The sequence below is a fragment of the Rhea americana genome, unplaced genomic scaffold, assembly GCF_003343005.1.
Source record: "Rhea americana isolate MKP2758 unplaced genomic scaffold, rheAme1 scaffold_6, whole genome shotgun sequence".
In the NCBI taxonomy this organism is placed as follows: Eukaryota; Metazoa; Chordata; class Aves; order Rheiformes; family Rheidae; genus Rhea; species Rhea americana.
In genome coordinates, this window is record NW_028186756.1 from 10,961,827 (window position 1) to 10,988,337 (window position 26,511).

The window sequence follows — 26,511 nt, forward strand, 5'->3', positions numbered from 1 at the left end:
TTAAGAAAGAGGGCAATACAGTCTTCTACTAAGGCATTCTTTGGAAGTCATGAAAGTAATTCTTACTCTTGAGCTTAACCTTCTCATCTGAGGCAGGAGCGCATTTAAAAGCAAGGACACTTAGCTGCCCAGTAAAATAGAAGTTACGGTGCTCCACGGTATTGCTTACCTCTAAAAGCTGAGGATACAGGTTGAACATCTTCCCTTATTTCTAATCCATAGCTCTCTACAGTTGCCAGCACTGTCATTTTGGGCAGGGGAAGTTGAGTTGTGCAGAGGTATCCACCATGCACACAACAGAGGCAGAAAGCTCTTCGTCTCAGGCTCTTTTCTACATCGCTGGCATCACTTACTCCTTCCTCTCTCTTTTCTTGGCACAAAAGAATCAAACCTCAACCACTGCTCTGATTCCTTTTCTCTGCTGCCCTTGGAATGATGCAATATTCCTGCAAAGGAGATGGGATATACAGAAAAAGACATTTCAGCAGAAATGAGGATAGAAACAACAGCTCAACTACTTCTCCACAGGCAGAAAATTTAAGGAGCAGCAACTCCCTGTTACACCTGACATGATCCCTTGAACCAAGCATTACAGCCTTGATAGTATGCCTGGGTATTACAGTCCAGGGTTAGAAGGCTAAGGCTGAGTCTTTAGCTTGTGCAATGAAGTCTGGATTAAGAACTATTTCTTCAGTGTTATCCACACAGCTGTCCAAATGCATCAGCGCCACTCAGTTTAAAATCTCTTAGTGCTTGATCTTAGCAAACATTTAAGTACTCAACAGGGAAGGGACCACCTGGGAAATAAAAAAAGCTCTTCTACCACTTCGAAGTTTCCTTTTCAAGTGCTTGATCTTCAAAGATGCAACCACCACCAGCAGAACAGTTAGCATCCTAAGGCTGTATTTACAGTAAGGCCCTTTTAAGATGAACTTTTACATAGGAGGAGGACAGAAAATAGGTAAAATTTTCATAGTTTTTCCTACTTGACTTCCAAGTAGCACTTCACACAGAAATCACCTTTTACTATCACAACATAGTGTCACAAAAGTTTTATTAGCCAAAAACTAAAGACCTAGTCCTCCCACCGTTATTTCCGCTCACTAGCTACAGTAACAACGTTCTCTGTGCCCTTCACCAAGCACAGGAGCTGGTCAGACTGCACAGCTGACCCAGGCAGCTCCATTTGCAAAGCAGTGTCAGGCACAATGAAAAGCTTCACGAGAAAGGGAAGTCCCACGACTGAAAATAACAGCTCTGAAAAAAAACCTAGATCTTTAAAATCTAATTAGTAGGCATTTATTCAGTATTCTCCATTTAATATGATTGTTTAATAGAGTGAATATATTGCATTCTGCCTAAAGTTTTGGTTGGTTTGAGACAGGGAAGCCAAACATGGAATTATAATGAAGCTCCTTCCATCTCTTTATGAAATCCCAAATTTATCTACCATAAGCAGAGCTCTAACATTTAATGCTGTTTTCATTCCCAAACGGTTTCATCCGATGTTTCCATTTCTACTACTTTTTTTATCTGTCCCATAGCCAGAAATCTAGGTTGATTAACAAGGTTGGGGGTTAACCAGCAAGCAGAATACCTGAGCTATTAAGTTCAATGCTTAGCACTAGAATTTCTTCAGAGTATAAAGGTGGAATAATGGCAATGTATGCTTGCGGTAAAAAATATAATGAATGAATATCCACAAATTATTTTTTAATTTCAGCTACTAGTTTCAGCAATGAGTTAAAGGCTGTCTGCATTATTTCAGAAACAATATTTATGATAAAAAATATTAATAGAAGTATTAGCAACTAGCATTACCTATTACCATTAAAACATAATCCAGAGCAGACATGCTATTTTGGCTGCTTCAGATAACTCCCAAAGTTTAGTGTATGTTCCACTGAATTATTTCCACAAAGGTTTCGTTTTAGGATAAAATCTCACCTTCAGTATACACAATGTATTTAATTTTAATTGTTCTCCTTGGAATATGACTTGCTGTAGAGTTCAACTAGCATAATTTGCTGCCAGGTAGAGCTTCAAAAGGCATTATTCATTTAGATATCTATTTTCTATTAAAATTAATTACACAGGTCTGAAAAACTTAGTTTATATATCCATGTCCAATAGAACTGATCTGGGATGGTCCGACTTCATTGTAACATACCACAGGAACAAAATTTGATGCAAATACTGGTAGTTGTAAATTTAAAAATAGAAGAATTTCCTTATATGAGCTTCTATACCTTGCGTTCTCTAGAAATTCAAGATAGTGTTAGAAGGTATGGACCACTTAGTAATTACAGTACGAGGCCACCATATGTCATTTACTGCTCTCCAAGCCTACATGGGCTTTGACTCTTATCTATATGACTATGTGCCTCTCTTCTATTCTGCGGCAGGCATCCTTGCTCCTGTTGATCAAAGATGCAGCCATTAGCTGAACACACACTAATACAGCATCAGCGACCTCCAGGATGCTCTTTAAAACTTTACATTTTTGAATGGCATTTAAAAAGAGCTAGATCTCGTCTATAAACAAAATCTTATTGCAAAAAGCCTTCGTGGATTATGTGAGGAATGCAGTCTTAGTAGTTTCTTTTCAGAGTTTTGCTGCCAATGCAATTTTAAGTGCCTTGCTATTTTAAATAATGTCAAGAAAGCCCAGAGTAAATAATAGGTACTTTTCTATGTCATCATGAATCAAAGGAAATAATGAATAAAAGTAACATTCCACTTAATGGAATACAAGTTCTTTACACTCTTATCCTAACAAATTGTAACTCAAAAGAATATGAATTCGAAGAACTCACTCCATGTCTAATACACTCAGAAGATTTAAGTGGGGAAAAACACCAGTCACCAATAACCAAGATTTATTTGATGACTGTATGAAGATGTTATCTGATGCACATCTGTGTTTACAAGCTCAGAATCAGTGGGGATTACTGCATTCTTTTCCTGGTCCTGTCAAGGTCATGATAGTCTTTATGCTATAGATAGCACTAGCCCAAAGTCATGCAGTTAGTTTTAAGTTATGGCAAAACATTGACATTATTTCATCTAAAAGAACATCTATTCATTTTGATGTATTTCTGGAAGGGACTTAGCCTCTGTGGAAGCTGCAATAAACCAATAAATTTTATCAGGGTTTATAATCTTTTGGCATGGACTGAAAAGGAAAGATGAACTGAGAGTCAACAAACTGAAGAGGTTAACGCAGTCTTACTAATCTGCACATCTACCTGCCTCAGTTTTTGATAAAAAGAGATAGTGTTTAGCCGGCAGTTAGCTACAGGGACACATATGAATTACGATATTTATTTTATTATTAAATATAACTTATGTGTTCTCTCACTCTCCTAAAATTTAAGAAAATACAGTAAGCCAGATGTAAAATTCAGTAAGTTAACAAATTTTAAAATCAGCTATCCCAAGCATATGTATGATATATATACATAGGTATAGTCTACTATATGCAAGCACACACAACTTAGCACCAAAAATGTTTACATGCACAGTTGTAACCAGCTTATATGATGCCATAAGCTTTCTGACCTCCTTTTTGTTACGGAAATACAATAAACGCTGCTTTATCTACTGGGACATTGCTACTTACACAACGGAAAATATTAATTCTACTTGGAGTTTCTGACCGCCTATTGGCTAATGTAAATTTTCTTCTTTTACAACATACTCCTCATTAAGAATAGCTATCTCCCAGTCTCAGGACTGCCAATCTAAGGATTAAAGTTTGTTAAATCATCGTGAGTTACATGCTGAGCGCTCTGGTGACTGATCAAAGCAGTTTGCTCTACCACGGCTCGATTTGCTCAGCGTGCTTTGTGCAGCACTGCTCTGTGTCAGGTCCCCACACGATGCCTCACGACAGTTCTGGGAAATAAGCAAACTATTGCCGTTCGATAACGATCGACATTATCGACATTCACAAGCGGACAGTAGTGCTCCATATTATTCTGCAATTATTCTGTGACACACTCATGACAAAAATGCTTATAATCTGTTTCAGTTAAAAAAAGGTAAATTAAAAAGTATCTTCATTACTTAAGTGAACGTTGGAGTGGTAGGAAAAAGTTTAATGAGGTAGTATAGGTTTAAAAGAAGTATAGGCTCAAGGTCCCAAACACTCAGAAAGTAGACTGAATTGGATTAAGCTGTGAACTAACTTCTATGATTCTTCTACTTACTATGCAAACTGCACATTTTTATGCAATGCTGCAGACAAACTGCAACTGGAAATCTGTGGAAGATGGATGCTGGAGTTACAGATACCCAAAGACATTTTCAACTCCTGCAGTATTATAATGTTTATTGTCATTCTATGATAGAAAATTAACTTTAGATACTATTAAGTACTAACATTTGTATTCAATTTTCTTGATACTTAAAGTATTAAAAATTAAGCAGGTATGACGCAGGTATGTTAAACATCTGATTGCCTTCATGGAAATTAAGGTAAGTCTCTCAAGAGATCATGCTTCTATAGCCATACTTTACAAATGCCGTTCTGTAGAATTGTCATGTTTAGTAAAACAGGGTATCATTTGTTTTATAGAAAATACAGGCCCTAAGAAAATAGTACAGGAGTGTCTTTATTAATACTGTTATTACAAGAATAGTGTTCAAAAAATTTGGAGAATTCAATTAATTATGTCCCAAATAATTTAGCTTAAAAGAATATGCTCAAGGGTACATGCAAAAATATTACTTTAAACAAAAGTAACACAAACAAAACAATACATTGGAAATTCTTATCGTTATTACTCTTGTTTTTTGAAATACGATTTTATTTATTTTATCATCCTGAAAAGCCTGTANAAAAAAAAAAAAAAAAAAAAAAGGAAGAACGGAAATTAAACAGTTATTCTGAGCAACAAAATTCTATGCAGGAGACTAACATTCCATTGCACACACAAAACAAAAATGTTTTTTTAATCTAAACAACAACAGCTGTTGTCTATCTTGTTGCGCCTTCCCCACAGTCTGAAATGCCTGTGTGCTGTTATCTTAATATAAGGGCCAAATCCTTCGCTGGTATATAGGGTTTAATTCCATTTTAATCACTTTATCACTACTAAAGTAACTTCTTTATTTCTAACCTAGAGCAACCAAAAAAAAAAAATCTTACTGATATTAAACTACTTTTCCATTGTTACAAATTATTTGGCTTAAGACATTTGAAAATGAAGGTTTGAAATTTTGTTTGTTTGTTAAGATTTGAAACTGTTGTTGTACTCAGTAAACCCACAAACTGCTGCAATTGTGCCTCCAATAGCTGCAGTGATTTATCAGTGGAAACAAGGTCCTCTAAAGACAGTAATAAAGTGCTTTACATCTGACTCCTTCTCCTTGTTGTTGCTAGAACTCCACTAACAAGTAGACCACTGAGGAAAAAAAAAACATATCAGGAGTTTCAGCTGTAATTTTGTGGTAATGCTGTGGTTTTATTAGCTGAAACTGTAGCCCTCCTGCTATTTCCAGGGCAAATGTTCCACTGAAGAAGTCATGATATTTTACAAAGCACTGCGGGTAGACAGGGGAGGATTCCTCACACAAACAAAAATATGGCTTACATTTGCAAAGCTCTCTCTCTAAACTGTGGAGTGCCCCCCATCACTCCTAAGAGTGCAATAAAATTCAATGAAACCTATGTAGTTCCATATTAATAGTGGAAAAACAATAAACAATCCCAAATTACTGTTATATCTGAGAAATAAACTCTTTCAGGAGATACTTCATCACTTAGAACTATTAGGAAAGTTTATGATATTTCAATATTTGGGAGGAATGGACTTAAAACATGTGTGGCATGTAAAAGAGTTACTATATAGTAACTGTTATATTCAGATACTTAAAAATTATCTGCTTAGAACAGGTAACTAATCTAGTAATTATACATATATATTTAGGTTGGACATTTAGCTTTCAAGTTAATTATAAGCAAAAAAATTAACCCAAGGTGTCAGCAGGAAATTAAAAAAAAAAAAATGTTAGCAACACGAAGCTATGCAGCCTGCTTCAAGGCTCAGATCAATTTAGTTTTGTAATCACTCTCTCACACATTTATTCTATTATTCATACTCGTAATTTATTCATCCCAAGATGCACCTGTGAAACTGCTAGACACTGAAATTTCAGTGTATTAGCTTTGAAAAAGAGGGGCTATATTCACATCTGGAAGTACAGGGAAAATAAATAATTAAGAAGTTGAGCAGTTCTGAGTCGAGTGTTCTCCACGACAGCATTGTTTACTTTTAGATAGTTACAGTGGTACTAGATGTTATACACTCTATTAAAACCTTTAATTATGGGAGCAGATTCTGGACACATACCCAAATTCATCAGTGACCTGGATTTAAAGTTCCTAAAATGAAAAAGCTTCAGCCAACTTTGGATCCGTTCCTGCACTCTATAAGCATCCTAAACTTTTGATCCAAGTCTCTCTTAAATCAGTGTAGAGAATCCATCCTGTTTACTTCCTTTTAAGCCGAAATAGCTTTTTGTGATATAGTTAGTTTTCTGTTGGCTACTGGACAAAGAATAAACCAAACTAAACAGGCTCTCAGGACACTTACAGCCATTCCTGGCTCTACCTTTGCTTCAGTTCCTATGCTTTTACTATCTGTGTTTGGAAAATTATAGACAAGGTGTTTCTCACAGCCATTTTCTAAATGCATTGGAACTTAAAAACCAGGACACCAGATGTATCAATAAAGTCAAAAGACAGACTAATTAGGCCCTTAACCAAAACCAGTCCACTTCTGGTGACATCTACTTCCACATGTAGTTCATTAGTTTTCACAGCATACGCTACTGCAGCCAGTATTTGGGATTCTCAATTTTTTCTCTGAGAGCACTTTTGTGACAATCATGGCAAGGAAAGGCTGAATGCTGGGAAAAGGTTCTGCACAGCTTACCAAGAATTCACTTTATTACGGATCACGTCTATGCATTTTTCTATATTCCCACAAAAGAGGGAGATAACAGACAACTCCTACCTCATACATATAACTAGTCCCGTTGTCCGCTCAAAAAAAAGTCTACCTTTTGCAACACTCACTCTCCATATCTTTTATTTAAAAACTAACTTCTAAAGAAAAAGATCAGGAATATTTATGGTTTAAGCACAAAAAAATTTCATATAATTGTAAATAAAAGCTTTAAAATTAGCACATTTCACAGTAAGAGCACACTCAGTTCTGCAAATGGAACTCCACCTGAGATCACCATTACTCACCTCAGCAATTCTGATCTTGTAACATTTTTTGCTCTCTTGAAGGGGGAAAAAAGTAAAAGTTTTGGAGCAATTTGAAAACTCAGAAAGATTAAGTGTAGTTAATGAAGCCGGGAAATAATTTAATTATTATGTTTTGGCATTTTCTAATCTTGGCAAAGTGAATTGAAATATCACTTTTTCCTTTTATTATTTGATACTAAAATATTTTGTTATGTAGGTCCACTGAAAATAGGTGGTTATTTAGTTTCAAAGCATTCATTAAGCAAAACTGCTGGTGATATAAACAACTTCAGTATTTCATTGCTGCCTACCATAAAAAGCAGCAGAAGGAGGGAACATAATCTCTCAGATTACTATTTAAATCCCAAAGAGCTGAACAAGTCATGGAAACTGAAGAGACGCTTCTAACTGCATTTGCGAAGCAAGGCGCTGGAAGGCCGGTTTACCCAAGGGCTGAGCGAGCGGCGCTGCTGGGCGCACTTGCATCCGCAGCGTCACAGAGCTGGTGAGGACGACGACGACTCGGGAACCCTACAGGCTCTCTCGCTCACGCCTAAGGAACCCGTGCCTACGAGAGGTTTGTAAACCTTTCTCGCGTGCAGACTGCAGCAGTCCGCGGCACGCTTTGCGGATCCCTACTCCATTCATCCTAGCCATCTCAACCGGGCGTTAACTTTAATTCATACTTGGACAAGCCATTCACTCTGATAGAAAGGATTACTTAACTGGAAAGATGAGAATATTTGAATTATTGAATATCAACAAAATACCACTACAGTTCCTGCTTACACCCTTATTCAATCTCCTTCTCTCACTCATTCTCTGACCCTACAATGCCAATGGGCAGCAGCTAACTTTGATAATTTATCATCAGTTAATTCAGACGGAGAATGGAGGTGTTTAGAGACATGGGGAACACAAATCGCCTATAAAAATGTTTACATTGCTTGTACATTTTTGAATATTTAATCCAAAGTGAATACACTATACCTGCCTCACATTTCACCAGAACACTGCACAGTCCTCCAAAATAAAATATCATATTTCTCCTCTCATAACTCAAACCATGATCTGTAATCTTTCACCCTTTCACTGGCATTCAGTGTTCTCGCAGAATAAGCTGACAAAGTTTTAAATCCCTGTGCTGTTAGCTTGTTATAATTAAACAGGAATCTCAGTTTAAGGCGCTTTTGCATCAAGTCTGATTGGAGAGTAACCTTTTCTTGTATACATCCAAAGGCCTTCCATGTAAATAAAGACACCTATGACTGACCATTGCAGTGGCCAGATCTGCAAATTCCTCAAAGAGAAAAGTAAAATGTAGGAATGTAACTTAGGATATATTTTCACAACTAATAGCACTACTAGATTCTTCAGAGATGTGCAAGGCATAGCATCTGAAAGACTGCTGCGCTGCGCCAAGGCAGGGTAAAGAACCCAGCACAGTACAGCGCTTCCCCTAGAAGTCAGCAGCACTTTGCATGCCAGAAGTGAAGCAGCAAAAGTGTGAGCAGAGGCTATCCCACTGTCAGTAATTCTTTCCTTTGAGCTACTTCAGGGAAAGAGCAGAGAGCTTTAATAATTTCATCTTTGAACAGATTCTTAACTGAAATTACACTCTTAACAAGAGATCTGGATTTTGCATCTCTCCCTCTTTTTTGGTTTGCTTTTAAGATGAGGAGGTATATTTTTTTCTAGGATGCAGTTTTACATTATTGAAATATGCCATCCAGAAACTAGCATTGGCACTCACGATATGAAGGCAGAGATTCTGCTTCACATCTGTAATTATAAATTGCTACAGATGCACTTAGATGCACTACTCAGTTGAATGCATTGAAAAGTGTATCTGGAAAATGTATCAAACTTTCAAAAATGAGATCTTCTGAACTGGATGCATTTCAGTGCATTGAAAAAGACTGGAATAAGTATTTTGCTCACACTGTGATATTGTTGTAAAGAAACGTCAAAAATATATTATTTTGAGGAAGAAAGAGGAATAATTATTAGCATAGTAGAGATATAATTGTCTTTCATTCTGTTTACTAAATATCATTTTAAATATTTAATTTCTTAGATTAATTGTTTAAATCACTTTTTACATTTATCACTATTACTCCATTACTGTCTAATGACACCATTAAAAACAAATTGTGAGTTACTGAGTTACTATTATCCAGAAGTACATATATTAAAGCTAAAGCGTAAACATGATTATCATAGCTTTTTAACATGCATGTTCATCACTTGCACAACTTGGTTCAAGAATAGCTCAAGAAACAGATATTACTTGTTCAGGCTTCTTAACTGAGTTCACTTTTGAGCCCTTTGTAAAATCTCATCTTTGTCATTCTCCAGATTCTTTTTATTTCATAAAAGCAAACCTGTTCAGGAATCAAGGCGTTGAATCATTCAGTAAACAACAAAACCTGACATACCGCAAATTCTTTCCACCTCACTGTAGACAGAAATAGGTCACACTGAGGTGAAAGCTCAATATTCTGTTGTAATAAGATAATGCCAATAGAGATTTGGCATTATTATTAGCCTTCCATCTCAGAGATTTTTGGAAACATTTATTAATCTTCATACTTTGCTATAAGCCTGCATGGACTCAATGAATGATTTTAATATTTCTTCATTTCTGCATTTCCTCGGTACAGCTTCTATGTATTCACTTCTCACAGAAAGCTTAAAAATTGTGTATTTCTGATGGAGAAACAGTCTGTAAAACTAATAGAGAATATTATTATTTTTAGAGGTATTCTGGATCTTGCAGATTTAAAGCAAAATTGCTTGTCATCAGAGGGACCCTAAAGCAGGAAGTGTCTTGCTCACCAGATTGTTATATAATCTTAATATAAAACACTGAATTATAAGAACACTACCTTTAGAATGCCAAGATAAAACATACTTTCACAATGCAGGAGGAAAAGGAAATAAAATTCTGTAAGAAAACATTTCTATTGGCAGCATCTAAAACATACAGAAAATCTTTCTTATTGTTCAGTAATTAGGAGCCTGCCAGGAATATCTCACAGTATCTAACTCAGCAAAACATTTCATACAAGATTCCAAAGGTGTTTCCCACATTTTGGAAATAAATTACTGAATTTTCTCTAGATGATATAACAGGCAGCAATGATTTAATTTCCCTGAACTGTAATGGAAACACAAACACACAACATCTAAGTATTATATTTCAAATAATTTTAATTAAATCTAGATAACAAAAAAGAATGTTTCACATCTTAATTGAAAAACATCAGCTGGAGTACTGAGGCACTGAAACAATCTGGAACGCACTGAGATATGACTGAAAAAAAGAATAGGTTGGATGATTTTAAATGCTCTCAGTAGCCTGAGGACCCAGTGTAAATACCAAATTTCAAATAAAGCATTTTAGTGATTAACTGAAAGACTAATTTCTATTCTCTTACTCCTTTACTTTGAAAATTACACATCTTTGAGAATCCCTGAGCAGAAAACTTCAGAATATACTGCATAAAAGTCTTACTTTTCATATCAGTACTCTCCATTATAGAGGAAGATACTGACCTATGAGCAATAAGAGATATATAGGTATTTATCATCACTTTTGTAGCTTATCTGTACTACAAAAATCACCTTTCTCCTTAAGGAGCCTCTGAAAGTATTCTGAAAGACAGGAAAAAAGAGACTGGTATTCATTGTATCAGGCTGTAAGTTCTCGCAGTTACACCAAGTGAATGCTGTAAGGAACATGGCATGGGCTGTGCTTTACTCCATGACGTGAAATGAAGTGGTTAAATCTTAAGATTTTGACATGGGAAATCTGCCAAGGCCAGATGGAAATCTCAGCTGTTGTGGGCAAAGGTCATTCTGTCCTTCTTAGAACAAGGTGTTGCTAAAAATCCCATCTACTATGCATACAAGTTCATCAGATCTACTTTTTTTTTTTTTCTTGTCTTTATTTTGGTCTAGTTTTTAATTACCTAAGTCCACCAGAGACCACTCCAGACATAGCACTGATAATCCAGGTTTATATTTCTAAAGAATTTGTTTAAAGGAATCTTTGATAAGCCTTTCTTCTTTAAATTATTTTACCATAATGCTGCATTTTCAGACAAGGTAACTCCTGCTGAATAAATGAAAAGTTTATTAATGATGCTTTCATAGATGTGTTTCAATGGCACTGCTTTTAAAATACTTTTATAAGATCTAAATTAGCCTCCAAGACTATTTATAAACAACTCTTCTAGACATGCTCAATGCTGGTAATGTTGGCCACAAGAGAAATATACAAAAGAATTTCTTCAATAATAATCACTTACTATCTAGTCATTTATACTTTTTGTTTTTTCCATAAAAGACAAGATCCAAGGTTTATTTAAAAAAAAATAGGTAGAAATGACAGTTCAAGTTCTTCAAGTGTTTATGAAGATATATGTACATAGAATGATACAGAAATCAAAGAAAATTTTAGATGAGGAAAACAACACCGAACCTATTGGAACAGTAAAAGAAAGAGTGGATTTAAAGGGCCACAAGAAAAAGTTAGCTAACACTGGACAAATATCAGAAAAACTCTCCATTGCAAATAACTAGGTAATACTTGAACCTGCTTTAGGCCTTGAGAACAGATTAAACATACTCCTGAAGTCCAAGCCCTACCGTCTATAGCTACCCATGAAATCATAAGAACACTCACAGAGTTGAAGTTTCTTTCCATGTATTTATTTTCCTCATTGCTTCTTTGTAGGTACTGGCATGAAGGAAAACTAAACAACTCTGCGATAACTGTGGTGTGCTGCTAGAGATAAGAGCTTAGCATGAAATCAGTTTAACAAATTAACCATCTAAATGAATAAAATAAATGCCATATGAGATTAAATTCCCAAACAAAAAAAAAAAAAGATCTAACTTTATTTTGCTGAGCAAGGGGAAGAAAGCTTCTGCCCTACAAAATTACTGAACTTTAAAGGTTAGCAAGCACGTGAATAGAGACACAGATTGAAATCGCCTTCCTTTAGCCCATGTCGCGTAGTCTTCTGACTAAATCCCTCATAGGCTGTAAAGACAATTAAGAAGAGGTAGGAAGAGAGGTCCCTGTATGGATAAGCAATCGGTAAAGGCAGGAAAGGAATTAGTTTTTTGAAGGAAAGGAGGACACCTGTGGAACTGATGGCACTTCTTAGCTGGGGCCTAAAAATCATGTGGGGTATGGAGGAAGCAGACAGCAATAAACTGTTCTTCCCCTTTCAGTACAGTATTCTAGAAGGCTTCAGAAGAAGGTAGTACGCAATAGATTAAAAATTAAATAAATTAGTTGCTAGTTTTCACACAAGGAGCACAGAAGGTCTGCAATTTCTGCAAAAGGATGCTGTGGATGTTACAGGTTTACAGAGGTAGAAACAAAATACATAGCATTTTCAAAAGGAAATCAGAAGGTTTAAAGTCAACTGCACTCTTTCTCCTGAAAAGATGAAAGAGAAACCACCTGGGTGGAAAATCTTGCACTGATATCAATTTTAATGCCAAAGAGCTTGTATACTTAAGTTTGGCTTACGTTAATTTGAATGTGCCTGATGGACATCAAATAAGAAGATAAAATGTCACTGATCTATTCGTCGCAATTACATCACATATTACTAAAGTATCATACCAGAATTAGAATATTTAGTGTAAACTTCATGTTTTAGTAATTATCAGAATATAATTGTTCTTCTTTCTCCTTCCATTTTCCTTAAACACATCTGTAAGCATTTAAAGGACATAAAAAATATAAAAGAACAATAACACTAGGAATTCAGCAGTCCGGCTTGAGAACTAATGCAGTGTAACTTTCTGCAGAGGGCACCCTCCCTTCAGTTGGAACATACCACCTTTTCCCTCTGTATCTTTCCTTCTTCATAACTTTAACTATATAATACCACGTTTGCAATTGCCAGAAGTAACACAATAGGAGAAGGCTTTCTCTGATGCTAGTGTTCCAGTGTATGGTGCAGACCTGTGAAAGAGAATAAAGGGCAGCTCACTTTCCTCTTCAAGTTTCATCAATGCTTTTTGGCTTAATAACTGGTCGTGAATTAATTTGATGCCAAAAACTACATACTAAAGATAACGTCTATCTGCTATTTTTATTCCATTTTCTTCTGTATTGTTCCTTTGAAGGTTTCTATCTCTATGTGCTCAAAGAGACTGGAAGAAATTTCCACAGAAAATGAAAGGGGGGCTTTCAAGCAAGCAGTTTTAGCAGCACATATCCTATACGACATAACATTAAGACTTTGCAGTATTTTAACAAAGAGTTGTTATTAATAAGACAGAAGTTACTGTCTACGTTTGATGTGCAAGAAAAACCTTTTTTTAAAAAAAAAGGTTACCTAAAAGCACATTCTCTGTAACACCTTGCTGCTCAAACCATTCGTATGCAATGCAATATTTTTTCCTGCTGACACAGCTGCTTCTTTTCCAATGCTGCTGCTCATGCATTTTTTTTCCTTCAAAACCATAATATCTGGGCAGTTTCACAAGAATTTTAATTGCTATTGTAAAATTTATATTATTGCCATCTGAGAGCTGTTTGGTGGCCTTTGTGAAATGAGTTGATGGTCTCAGTTCATTTGCTAACAGGCACATATTCCCAACTTAAAAAAACATAACATCACTGCAGTTGTCACCAAGACCTCAATCCAATAAAGCATGTTAAGCATACGCTTACCAATGGGGCAAGATACATGGTTGAAGTAAAAGACATGTTTAAGTGCTCTTGTGAGTAATGTCAAACTTCAAAGATAAACCACAAAACTAATGAACAGACACAGAAAATGAATTCTGCTAGATGATCCTGTTAAAAAAAGATCTGAATGATATTGCTAGATGACTCATATGTAGTGTGGTGATGCCAGAATTTCAGTGAGAGCACTTGTGGTGACAAAGTTATGGTGATACAGCCGCATCCACAGATTTAGCCATATGAGTAATACTGCATGCAAGCTAGGGAGGAAAAAAAATTTGAAGAAATAAAAAGTGAATAATCATCCATCTTGGAAACTTTTAACTTTGCCAACTACTCTAAAACCAAACATGCTTCATGGTAATTAAAGGATGTCTTATAAGGAAACATTTAAAAGGTACATAATGGAACTATTATATTTTCTCCATATACATTCCCTTTACTGATTTAAGTATCAGCCCCTTTGAGATAAAATTTTAGATTACTTAACAAATACACTGTGATAAAACAAAAACTGTACAATATCTCTATATGCAGTTCACAGGTGGGTGCAATACAATCACTGGCCATTAGAAAATTTGCTAACCAACAAACAACATGTGGCAAATACTAATTAAGAAATTTCCCTTTCTATGAAAACGTATTAAGAGAACATTGTAAAATGAATCACTTAATTCAATTAAAATCCAACCTTTATTCAGGAAATTGTCAGGGCCAGATTTTAGTATTTCTGGAAAACTAGCAGAATATATTAATTCAGATGAGATACACAGTTTCCTTGAGAGAGGCAGCCATTTAAGGTTGTATCTCCAAGTCCTTTATATTTGAAAACAAAACCAACTTTGTACTGAAACAGAACATTTTTCTGATGCTATTGCTCCTTGGTTGCATTTCCAGTCTGAGTATTTTTCTCAGGTTCTGGTAAACCAACTTGCTCATTTAATGTTGATTAATTACATCCGCTTTATGTCCACAAATGTTCTAGTTTATGTGCTCCAGATAAAGCAGAGCACAACTTCCCTTTGCGGGCAAGGATAATCATAATTAGAAACACATTAGCTGACCACACCAAAGATCCACTCTAAAAAAATAATCTACGTTATGGCTTATGAGTTATGATTTGTTAGTTAACACCTTATTAAATGATACAACTTTGTCAGCAGATGAATAGTTTTGGTAGTGTCCTGATTTCGTAGTATCAAAATGGAGCACATAAAACTAATCACTAATAACTCAAATGACGACTATGGTAACTAGATTAGGTTACAACCACAGACAAAAAAAAATATATTTATGACACGCAGTGGTGGATTTTTCTGCAGTGGTGGGTGATAAAGGAAGCATTGTCAATAATTCTCCAGTTCAAAAATATAGTACTTCCATAGTACTTCTGCCAAGACATTGCCCTTCCAATATCAAAGTCATGCATGTTTAATAACAATTTTAAAACAGAATTTCAGGAAAGCAAAGAGGCTTTATTCTTAACTACCCTAGTGCAAGATGGGGAGCAATTCCACAGTAGTAACCAACACAAAAACAGTCTTAGGGGGACAATCAGCATGCAAGATTTACCTTTGTGATTTTAGGGTGTAAACTGCAAAGGGCTCTACAAATATTGAAAATCTGCAAAGCCTGGCCACTAATTCTACCTGCAGGGAACATTAGTTACAGACTCATTTATATCACCCTATGGTGTATTACCTAGGTTGCCTCAAGCACTGATACAAAGTTCACAGACGAAAGTTTTTCCTCTTTCTAATCACTGCTCTGACTTGGTAATGATAGCATAGACTAGATCTGTAAGAAACAAATATCACTGGTTCCAAAGCTATTTTTGACAAGCATTGTAATTTATTTGTATCAGTCAAGCCAATTTTTAGAAAGAGTAAATTCATTCATCTATTTTTTTTCCCTCCAGAATCACATTGATTTGTGTCTTACTCAGATCCAGCCCTCACCTGAACAGAAGGAATTCCAGCCACTAAGTCTCCTGTTATCACCGAGACAGATCACAGAAGCTACAAAGGGTGTTAACACTAGCAAAAAAAAAAAGACATCTGTAACTAGTAACAATGTGCTAATCCCACAAACAACAAATACTGTCAACAAATTCCACATGATGTTCATGTTTCCACACCAGATCTCCTAATATCATAATCACCAGAAAACTTAGAGAGATGCAAAGCTACTCAGTTACAATCATCTTGGTGAGTTTTGTATAAAACAAAGACTTGAGAAGCAAATTTCAACTTCTAGAATAAAAATCTAAGTATATTTAAGCTGAGATCCTTTGTCCACCAAGGAGACACCATCTTCCCTAAAACACAATCAGTATTTTACATTTCTCTGTAATAAAAATATTATCTTATTTCCATAAGATAGTTAGGAGTTGAGGGATAGCATAGTGGTTATCACATCTGTGAGTTTTCTTCATATTATCCGCTCAAGATAATTAGTTTATTTCTTCTTCACATATCTACTCACTTGACCTTGTGCTAAAGGTTTTGACTTCTCCTACAAGCAAACATATCCCATGTAGGATGTACTGCTTTAAAAGGTATTCACTCTTGTGAGCTCTACTATAATGTTAGCCTTATGTGACGCCTCAAGATGTTTTACATATTCGGGAAAGCTACGTGCTGTTAATACTGATCAACAGATCAGTAGATAGAAGAGAAAGAGAAGAAGTTCTTCAAAAATCAGCGCTTACATTCATATCGTTTCTAAGAACTGCTCTTAAGGATCAATTTTTAAACTTGTAGAGATTATAGCTCTATTTAGCATCATTTCTGCTTTTAAAGTCTATTCAACACTCTACTTCCAGCCTGTGACATTCAGTACATAATACAGCAATTTACAGATCATGAAAGCTTACTTTTACTCTTTTGGAGTTACTACCCACTTATCACAAATGGTCCAAGCCTCAGCGACTGCAGCCTGAATGTTATGCAGGCCGTGAGGTTACATTTCACAACTCTGACCTGGTATTTCACAATTCTGACCTGATAGAGCCGACTCCTACTGACTCGCAGGGATACACAATCTTGAGTAAGTAATTCCAAAGTCTTTTCTCCCCTAAAAAGTTAAAGCTATAATTTACCTACTTCCCAAGAACAAGAAACAAAAAAAAGCCTTTGTCCACCTTCGTACCAACCTCCACAATCACCATCACTTTTGGAAAGGTTACGGTGGAGAATTACACCTCTCAGGAAATATTTATAAGCATAAACAGGAATCAGGTAGAAAAAATGATCTCAGTATATGTTAGCTCAGACTAAAACATCAGTCATTTAAAAAGCCTATAAAAGTCTACTGTCAATTGTGACAAATACATGCAAGGCTTGAAAGAACACGCTACTCTTTTCTTTCATATACAGCACATAGAATTGTAAAAGCCAGTGTACCATTCTGGTACTTTTAAGTTAATAATATAATTGTCAATGTTAATAAAAAGCATGCTAAATAAAATCTACCAAATAAACCATGCATGGTTCACACTACAGCAGTATCTCTAATACAAAACAAGCGAAGAGGTGAAAAAAAATATCTTCAGGATAAATATGCATCTCAAATGGCTACTATTAACATCTGCCATAGCTTTTTTTATTATTATTATTATTATTTTTCTCCACAGTGGCACACTTTTTTGTCCTTCTCACAAGTTTTCCAGTTGTTCTCACACTTTTTTTTTTCCTGTGCACAGCAATAATTCATTCTTCTCTCTTCTTTAAATGACACACACAACTTTTCTAATACCTTCCTAAGTCTACAGAGTCTCATCTTGGGTGCTCATTCTCTGATAGCACCTCTTTTCCACATAGTCTAGGAGGAAAGCCTCCTAGCTGCAACCAGCAGAAAGTGATTTAATTTTTTTCACTTGAATTTCAAAAAAATACAAAAACACAAACAACCCCCCAAAAACAAAAAAAATTCAAGTCCCCATCATGATAACTTTGCTTCAACTCTAGTAGGGCGCCTCAGAAAAAGGTCATTTTCTCCTGACTCCAAGAGATCCATCTCACTTTAGAGGTGTCATTTATGGTTGCTGTAGGACTGTATCATCTTCTGTTGCCCGTACAGGTGGCCCTAGCCCTCTGACCTCTTCCAGGGAGACTGAAAACCCCAATCTGAAAGCCCTGGCATTTGTATCTCCCAAGAATTGTCCATACACAGAACATAGTGGACAACTTATATTGCTTACCTTTGAAAACCATTTGATTTGTCCAATTAAATGAAGATTTTTAACAACACATTATTACTGATTCAACTACAGAGCCGGACAGTTACATAAAGCCTCATTTCTTATTTTCAACCTTCATTCCGGATGCAGTCTCTCTTGACTAAAGACGTTCAATGTGCTATTTTATCTTAAAACAAACCAAAATGCTTTTTTAATCAAGAGAATATTGTTAAAATCTATTTTTCATTGCTTGGGTTTTCTTTGTTTGTTTAAGGCTCTTCCACACCACCAAATGCTTTTGTTCTGATCTGACAGCATTTAATAACAACTTTGGCCTTAGAGTGTTTAAGTTTAAATGACTTCACAGAGTATGCGGTGGCAGAAAACCAGGGATTCTCTTTCTCCTCTGAATTTTATTATTTTGGGAGAAGGGGTATACCTCGTTTCACAGAAGAAATTACTTCAGAGCCAGAGCATGAAGACTTTTTGCATGAGTGCATGAAAAGCCACAACTTTTTATGCTTACTGCAGCTGATATATGATTGTCACAGCTGCCAAAAGTAACTGTGCTACCTCCCTCTGAGAACATCACTGCAAATACAGTAAACTGAGAAAATCTGTCTTGTATTTAGTGTGTGTTGGGGAAAGAATATTATGCTAACAGGTGGGACAGCTAAAGCACTGTTGTCAACAGATCTACAGAGAAAAGTAATTCTGCACACAGAATACTGATTGCCACTGGTCATTCTACATTAGACTGGGACAAGTCTTCTTAAGCAGCATGGAATGATGTTATATTTCATAGCAATGTTCTATTCTCATGAAAATAATGATCTCTCAATTTGTGGCTTATTAGTGGTCTTTACTGATCTAAAGCAATTTGAATACATATGACATGTTCACCACGGCAACAGCTATTGGAAAAGAGAGCAATGTTTTTAGGCACTAATCTCTTTATAGGATCTCCTTTTCTCCAAAAGGAGTCACAAAAATTATATAGGTTGCCCTTTTTTTGTGTGTGTGTTTCATACAAATTAGCATATAGCAGAGAAAGACAGAAAACAAAACCACAAAGACAAGTCACGTAATTTTGTTTTCTGTCTTGGAAAATAAAGATGATGAAAGAAATTACACTCCTTTTAGTTGTTGATAAATCATCTATCTGATACTATAATCTCCCATTCAAACCTAACTAATTTTGGTGGTAATGTGGTTTTATTAGTTTTCCTTCACAGAGTTACACTTACTAACGGCATTAGAAATGGCAGTTAAAAGCATCGAACTTGCAGTGATTCACTGGAGACTTCTGATTTTAACAAGAGTACTCCTTGAGCAAATGAGAGTCTAAATTCAAAAAATATTAAAATAATTAAAAATAAGATGCCATAAATGAAACAAGAGGCATCAGAAGCACTGTATTTCGTTTAGAATTGTATATTTAATTTATAATCATTGTAAAACACATTAAGCTGCATTAGGATTCATAAATGACAAATTCTAGCTCCTCTCTCTTCATACAGGGAAAAGTGTGCAAGAGTAAGTGTCCTCTGCCTATCACTGTCCTGATTCAAGAGCATATTTGTTGTCCGTGACCTTCCAAGGAATACCTGTTTTGGAAATACCTGACCAGAAGCTAAAGGACCTAAACAGCACCCTAATACATGGACTTCTGTGTCCACTGCTACTAGCAGTCCAACTGAACTTGTATTTTGGAGCAAATGTAGTAAATAGAGGAAGCTTTTCAAGATCACTAACTTTAATTATTAACAATCTCTAGTGAACAAACTATATCACCATTACATAGTTCTTATTTACTACTATTAACTGATCAGTATTAGTTCCTCTTAGTAAGCTTGCTCAAGCTGCACAGATTGCAAAGTCAATATAAAATAAATGTAAGCATAAAATTAAGAAATAGCTATCAGCGTTCAAGGGATGAACTTGGAAACAGGTGAGCAAGTACAAGTCACATTCTTAAATACTACAAACTATGAGAAAAATGACCTAAGACAATTTTCTGAATTGCAGAATTTGGCATTTGCCTGTTTGCCTTCAACAAACTGATTTTTACAAAGTCATGTAAGGAGCTGAATAAATTCTTTGACCACACCCACCAATTAGGGCAGCTCTGGTCTTCTTTTGATGAATGTAAAATGAGCTTCTCATATCCCTTTACATAACAGGATAAAAAGAATCACTTTGCTAAGAAAATCTGAAATTACCATTACTACAGAATTTAAACAAAAGGATAGCTGCATAGATATTAGTATAATTTGTATTACAGTAGCATTCAGGGGCTCAAGTCATTATACTGGCCTTTCTGTACTAGACACTGCTCACTCACAAAGCAGGGGACAACCCCTTAACTCAGAGGCCTCATACTATGACTGAATGGGAGAAGGTAGTATTAAATACTCCCACATCACAGCTGAGGAACTGAGGTGTACTAAAGTGCTACACTTGTTGTCACACTGCAAGCCTACAGATAAGCTACACACGTAGCCTCGCTGCTGCCGCTGCAGTCTTGGTCTTCCCCACAGTCCCGACAGCCTTCCACCTTCATCCGTTCTACTGCTGCCTGGGCACACCACAAGCACTTTGCTGAGCAAGGCTGAACTTTATTAAGCCTTTATGCACTGGATTACATCAAGAACAGAACTGCAAAGATTCCCTAAAACAAGCATTACTTTCTGAATTGAAGTTACAGTTAGAGATCCTAAATACCTTGACTTCTACTGAAAAAAAAAAAAAGCTATCCAAGGTCCGTAAAGAGTCCATTACCACTGCAGAAAATATAAATTGAGAAATTATTTATCCTCATTTGCTGGAAATTCTTACATCTATTTACAACAGGTAGCTGTAGCACATCTGTGGCTCATTCATTTATTTTCCACAGTGACACTCAAGTACAGAATGCATCTCACTAGTGATTCTCGCTTAAGACTGGATGTCATATTCTCTGATAGACAGTTCAATTTACGTAAAAGGCACGTACCCATCTACTTCCACTTAATTGCTTTAATCGACCTTTAAAGCAGAATTAGAACTATGCCAATAAAAACTTGTCTAAGATTTTGCTAAAAACATGAATTTCTATCTCAGAGTTGGTGCTAACACCACAGCTTTCATAATTTTTAACTCCAATACAAATCAAGAACTCAAAAGAAACTCCCTTTCTAAACACTGTTCTAAACATTACAGTGTTCAGGAATCTGAACTTAGGACTCATACATCACAACAATAATCTATTTCTGAGGTTTTGGGTATTTTTTTTTTTCCAGATGAGCTAAAAATAGTTTTGGGAGGATACTAAATATTCAACATAACTAAAAACGAAGAGCAGAATATGAAAATGTATTTCAGCTCACCTACTTCAGCTACGGAATAACAACATGCATTGTTATTTTTATTGTGTTGCTTCTGACAAACCCAGGCAACAGTGATGCAATTAAATTTTAACTATGAAAATCTGATACTGGAAAATTGCGACTAGTTTACCAGCAGGAAGGAGTTCTATGAGAATTACAGACTTGCTGAGGTTGGAAGGGACCTCTGGAGAGCAGAGCAGTATTAGCTAGAGGAGGTTGCTCAGGACTGTCTCCAGTCAAATTCTGAATCCGATTCCATAGCCTCTCTGGGTAAGCTGTTTTATAGGCCCAGGAAAAGGGTTTTTTTTTTCCTAACACTTCCTATGTTTCAATTTGTGCCCACTGCTTCCTGTCCTGTCACTGGATATCACTGAGAAGAATCCAGTTCCATCTCCTTTATGTCCTCCCATCAGTATTCGTACGCACTGACCTGATCAGTCCCAGGTCTCAGCCTCTCCTCTTTTGGGAGAGTCCCCAACCCCTTAATCATCTTTGTAGTCATTCTCTGGACTTGCATCACTGGTCCACATCTGTCTTTTACTGGAGAGTGCATCAATGAACCCAACATCCAGATGTGGCCTCACAAGTGCTGAGCAAAGGGAAGGGTTTGCTGCCTCCTCCTGCTGGCAGCACTCCTCCTGACACAGCCTGTGATGCCACACTTCCAGCAAGGGTGCATTGCTGGCCCACGGCCACCTTGTTGTCTACCAGTACAACACCTGGGGGCCGTTCCTCCCCAGGTGCAGGACTTTGCACTCCCCTCTGTCAAACTTTGTGCCATTCCTGTTAGTCCATCTCTCCAGCCTGTCGAAGTGCCTCTGAATAGCAGCATAACCTTCTGGTGTATCTTTATTTCCAATGCGATGTATGACAAACAAGTCTATCATAGTAATAGAACTTTATGAACAAGCTTTTCATCAAATAAATATTACTTTCTACAGCAGAGATAATTTATTCTTTGCATATAACTGATTTATGCCTGCACTTTAAAACGTCTTTTGAAATCCACATTACAACTAATACTGTCACATAATAAAATGCAACACTTAAAGTTAATTATTTTCCATTATTCAACATTAGTAGACAAAGCAAGAACTTTAGCTTAGTGCCCGAACATTAAAAAGTTATTTTGAACTTATAATACATGGGTTTAGCAGCTTAATGTCAAGAAGCAATACCGTAAATTAAAAACTAAGTAAAAGGATTATAGTATCTCATACTTGGAAATTCTGTATGACTATAGATGAAAATTAAGGCAAGTGAAATTTTTTGTAGCATTGTCCTGAAATCTGCAATTGTCAATAAAGTGCTTAACTGTAACATCACTATAGCATTTGAGACTCTTTGTTGCATTTTTCAAGGTTTTGTAAGAGGTATTTCTATTTCTTTCTTTCATTAGCAGTACAAGAACACCCACTTCACCTAAGTTATCAGAAACACAGCTGGAATTCATATATCACAGGCAGCACAGAGAAAGAGAACCTCATTCACTGCAGATATGTAAAGGTTTCTTTCAAATGACTGTTTCAGACACAGAGCCACATGTGTACGATACATGATGCTTTACAATTACTTTTGAATTTAAAGACTCTTCCTAAGACACACGAAACAATGGGAGTGCTGATGTTAAAAAAAAATGCATGTGAATGTAAAAAGTTTTCAAAATGGACAAAACAATTGGAAACAAGCACCATCTTATTCTGAAAGCATTTATCCTCCGAAGAAAAATCACACTAACAGTGGGCTGGAAGATAACTAACATTTAACTTCAGAGATGGAGAACTGCAATCTATTATCAAAACTACATAAGAACGTTGAAATACAGAAAAAAATTAGTTGTAATGATAAAAGATATTGTTCTTGAATCACTCAGTATTTTGAGGTGTGAATGAGTGCAAAAGATAATTCTGCAAATTAGCAGCAAATTAGCAGAAATCAGTAGGGCTTCCAAATCAAACTTCCTGTAGAAGTACTGCAGATTAAGGCCCAACTAGCAACCTAAATACATGCTATGGAAAGCAGACTGTTTGCCTGTTCAGATGGTAGAACAAGCACACGAATACAACTTCCTTTCCTTCTCCGTTTTGAGTTTTATTCACATCTGACCATTTAAATTCTAATTCATTTAATTCTAATTTTAAATTAGTTTCACAGAGGAAACCACTTGCAATGAGGCTAAGAACTTCAAGTAGCCCTATCAAAAACACTTAACTGCAGTTAATTCTACAAAATAAGTAATTACATTTTGTCTCCTATCTGTGGAAACATCTGTAGCTTTAGAAATACTGTAAAGAATGTAAAAATTAACTTCAGTTACAGTAAGAACACTTCTAAGTTTCATGTAAGAGCATTCATTAATGTCACTGAACAGAAAGACACGTTATTTTTTCTCTGTACACCCCTGTCCCATAGAACAAATTATTTTGTTCTATGTTGTCTGATTTAACAGTCTAGTTAATCATCAGATGCTAAATAAAATTGGGTATGAACCTTTGGCCAACTAATAGCAGTTAACATGGCACTTTCAGTTCTGTGGCCAAGCTTGGAACTGCACATATACAAAATTGTCATGGTATGAAAAGTTAAGGTCAGCGAGGATTGCTGCTGCTTGTAAATCAGCAGGAGGTTCAAGTGCACTAGATGCAAGTGGGAAGTGGCAAAGACCAAAAATTTCATAAGCTGTTGATGATACTGGAAAACCATCAAAAGCTAAGCATTAGGCTCCAGCTGCATTAGCTGCAAAGCAGGTAAGTCAGAGTCCACCAAAAGTCCCAACCAGGATAAGCAAGCTTGCATACTATGGACATATAAATCAAAGTACAAGGGTGAAAACAGTCATCAGATCTGTGCTAACAGATTAAATTTGCAGTGCAATCAGAAGAGATAGAAAAAAAAAAATGACAGTCCCTTTCCTAAGCTGGAAAATAACATTGTATTATATCCGTCAGATAGAATTACGATTGACATGACTGGACACTAATGTGATGACTAGCATAGCAAATAAGATTTGTTTGATTTTTAGGCCTATCCTATTCTTTTTTAAAAAGTATTCCATCAGGTTTTATATGCTTACTAATATCAATCTCTACAGTTTGACTTCTTTCAGAAGTGTTAAATGGATCTTAGAATTAGGTTGTCATTCTCAGGCTTAACGCGGATCTGCTTAGCTGCTCTACAATAGTTCATAACCTCATTGGGGAGAGAGAAATGTTCTAGCTCTGGTTAAGGTTGTGACTAGGATTCGACGATTTGACTCTTTGTTCTTCAAGAGAAATAAACTCTACTCCAAATTTCACTACTACTTTTCCTTCCAGTTAGAAAGGTTTCTCAGATTGCAGAGAAGGTATTTACAAGTGCGTGTGAAACCAGTGGTCATGCACATAGTAAGGGCAGGGTTGGTAGTAAAAACATGGTGTCAGTTCTGTCAGGTTATGCTCTATTGTAAGTTTTTAAGGCCACATTTTCAGGTCAAAATTTTTAGGTCTTATTTTAGATTTCATTTAACTAGCCTTTTTGAGGACTTCTTACTATACAAAATTATGTTCACTTCAGGATCATGTTTGAGAATGCTAATTCTATAAAAGTTCTTTCACACCTTTCACAGTACCAAAACCAAAAGTTGTAAGATTTGCTTTTGAAGGACTCAAATCAACACTTCTTCTCAGTGTGCTAACAAGGTAAGAGGACAGAACAACTTCCTTAGATCAGCTGGGGAGACTGTGCCTTTTTCAGTCTTTCTTTAGTCAGAAGTGAGGCAATCTGGGCACCGATGACATGTATATTGTGCGAAGTTATGCCTACATTTATTTGAATATAATGTCTGTGAAAACTGAGACTGATGTCTGTAAAAAGAAACATTTTTTAAAAGAGCACATCTAATCAAAATTATTTGAGGTTATATTCTTTATTATGATGGAATTCCTTAAAACCCAGGCTCCCCTTAAAAGGGAAAAGCCTCAGAATGTACTAAGATATCCAACCAGGTAAACTGCTCTTGAAAGACATACTCCTCTCCCTTCTGTCTTTTGTCCTCAAATTACTCTTAAAAGGATTTTTGTGGTTCCACACTTCTCTATGCCCTATGCCATAAACCCTAGAGAGCAAAAAGGGAAAATAAACAGTCTGTAATAAATTGCCATTTATATACTAGATAGCAAAATGTGACATACACTGCAGAGATCAACTTACAGCTAGTGGATCAGTGAAAAACATAGGCATCCCATACCTTCTTCCCCCCTCAGTAGAGGGCAGTGGGCTGGGATGTTTTCTCCATTAGATAAACACACACACCTTGCTCACCTTCACAGAAGTGAAGCTCTCCTCCTCACACAGTGGGTGACAGCCAGTGCCATGTCAAGCAGCTGTACCAGAAGGAGGTCATCCAGCCCGGGTGATAATGCAGCACTGCTCTACACGCTTTGCGTGCACAGCACCCTATGGGGAACACCCGATCTTGATAACAACACAGAGGTGGTCTCCCACATCCACAGCCGCTCAAACAAGCTGTACTAGAGAGCCACCTCCGTGCATAGCATTGCTTTTTTGGACAGAATACGGCTCCAGGTCTAGTCAGTCACTCAGCCAGTTTTCTCTTCGTAATGCACTGACTGTAACCACTTATTATCCTCAATTTCTACACTTTATACAGCAAAACTAATGGTTTAAAAAACACCCAACAACTCCAAAAGACTTTCTTGTAACTTTAACAGTATGCACACACACACACGCTACGTATACAGTACAAGAGAGCACTGGCAGCGTACCGGGTGCGCTTTCAGCGACATGATAAGCAGCACAGTTACATGCCTGAGGAAGACATAACACAGCTGCATACAGACAGATGAACCCATGCAGCCAATTTGCTTCAGCAGGCCCAGGAAGTTTTCAAAATAATCTGCCCTTTAGTCATTACAACATTACTTTTATTTCCATAGATGTTAGTATGTAAAGGAGAATACAGAACAAAATTTTGTTTCTGAAATGT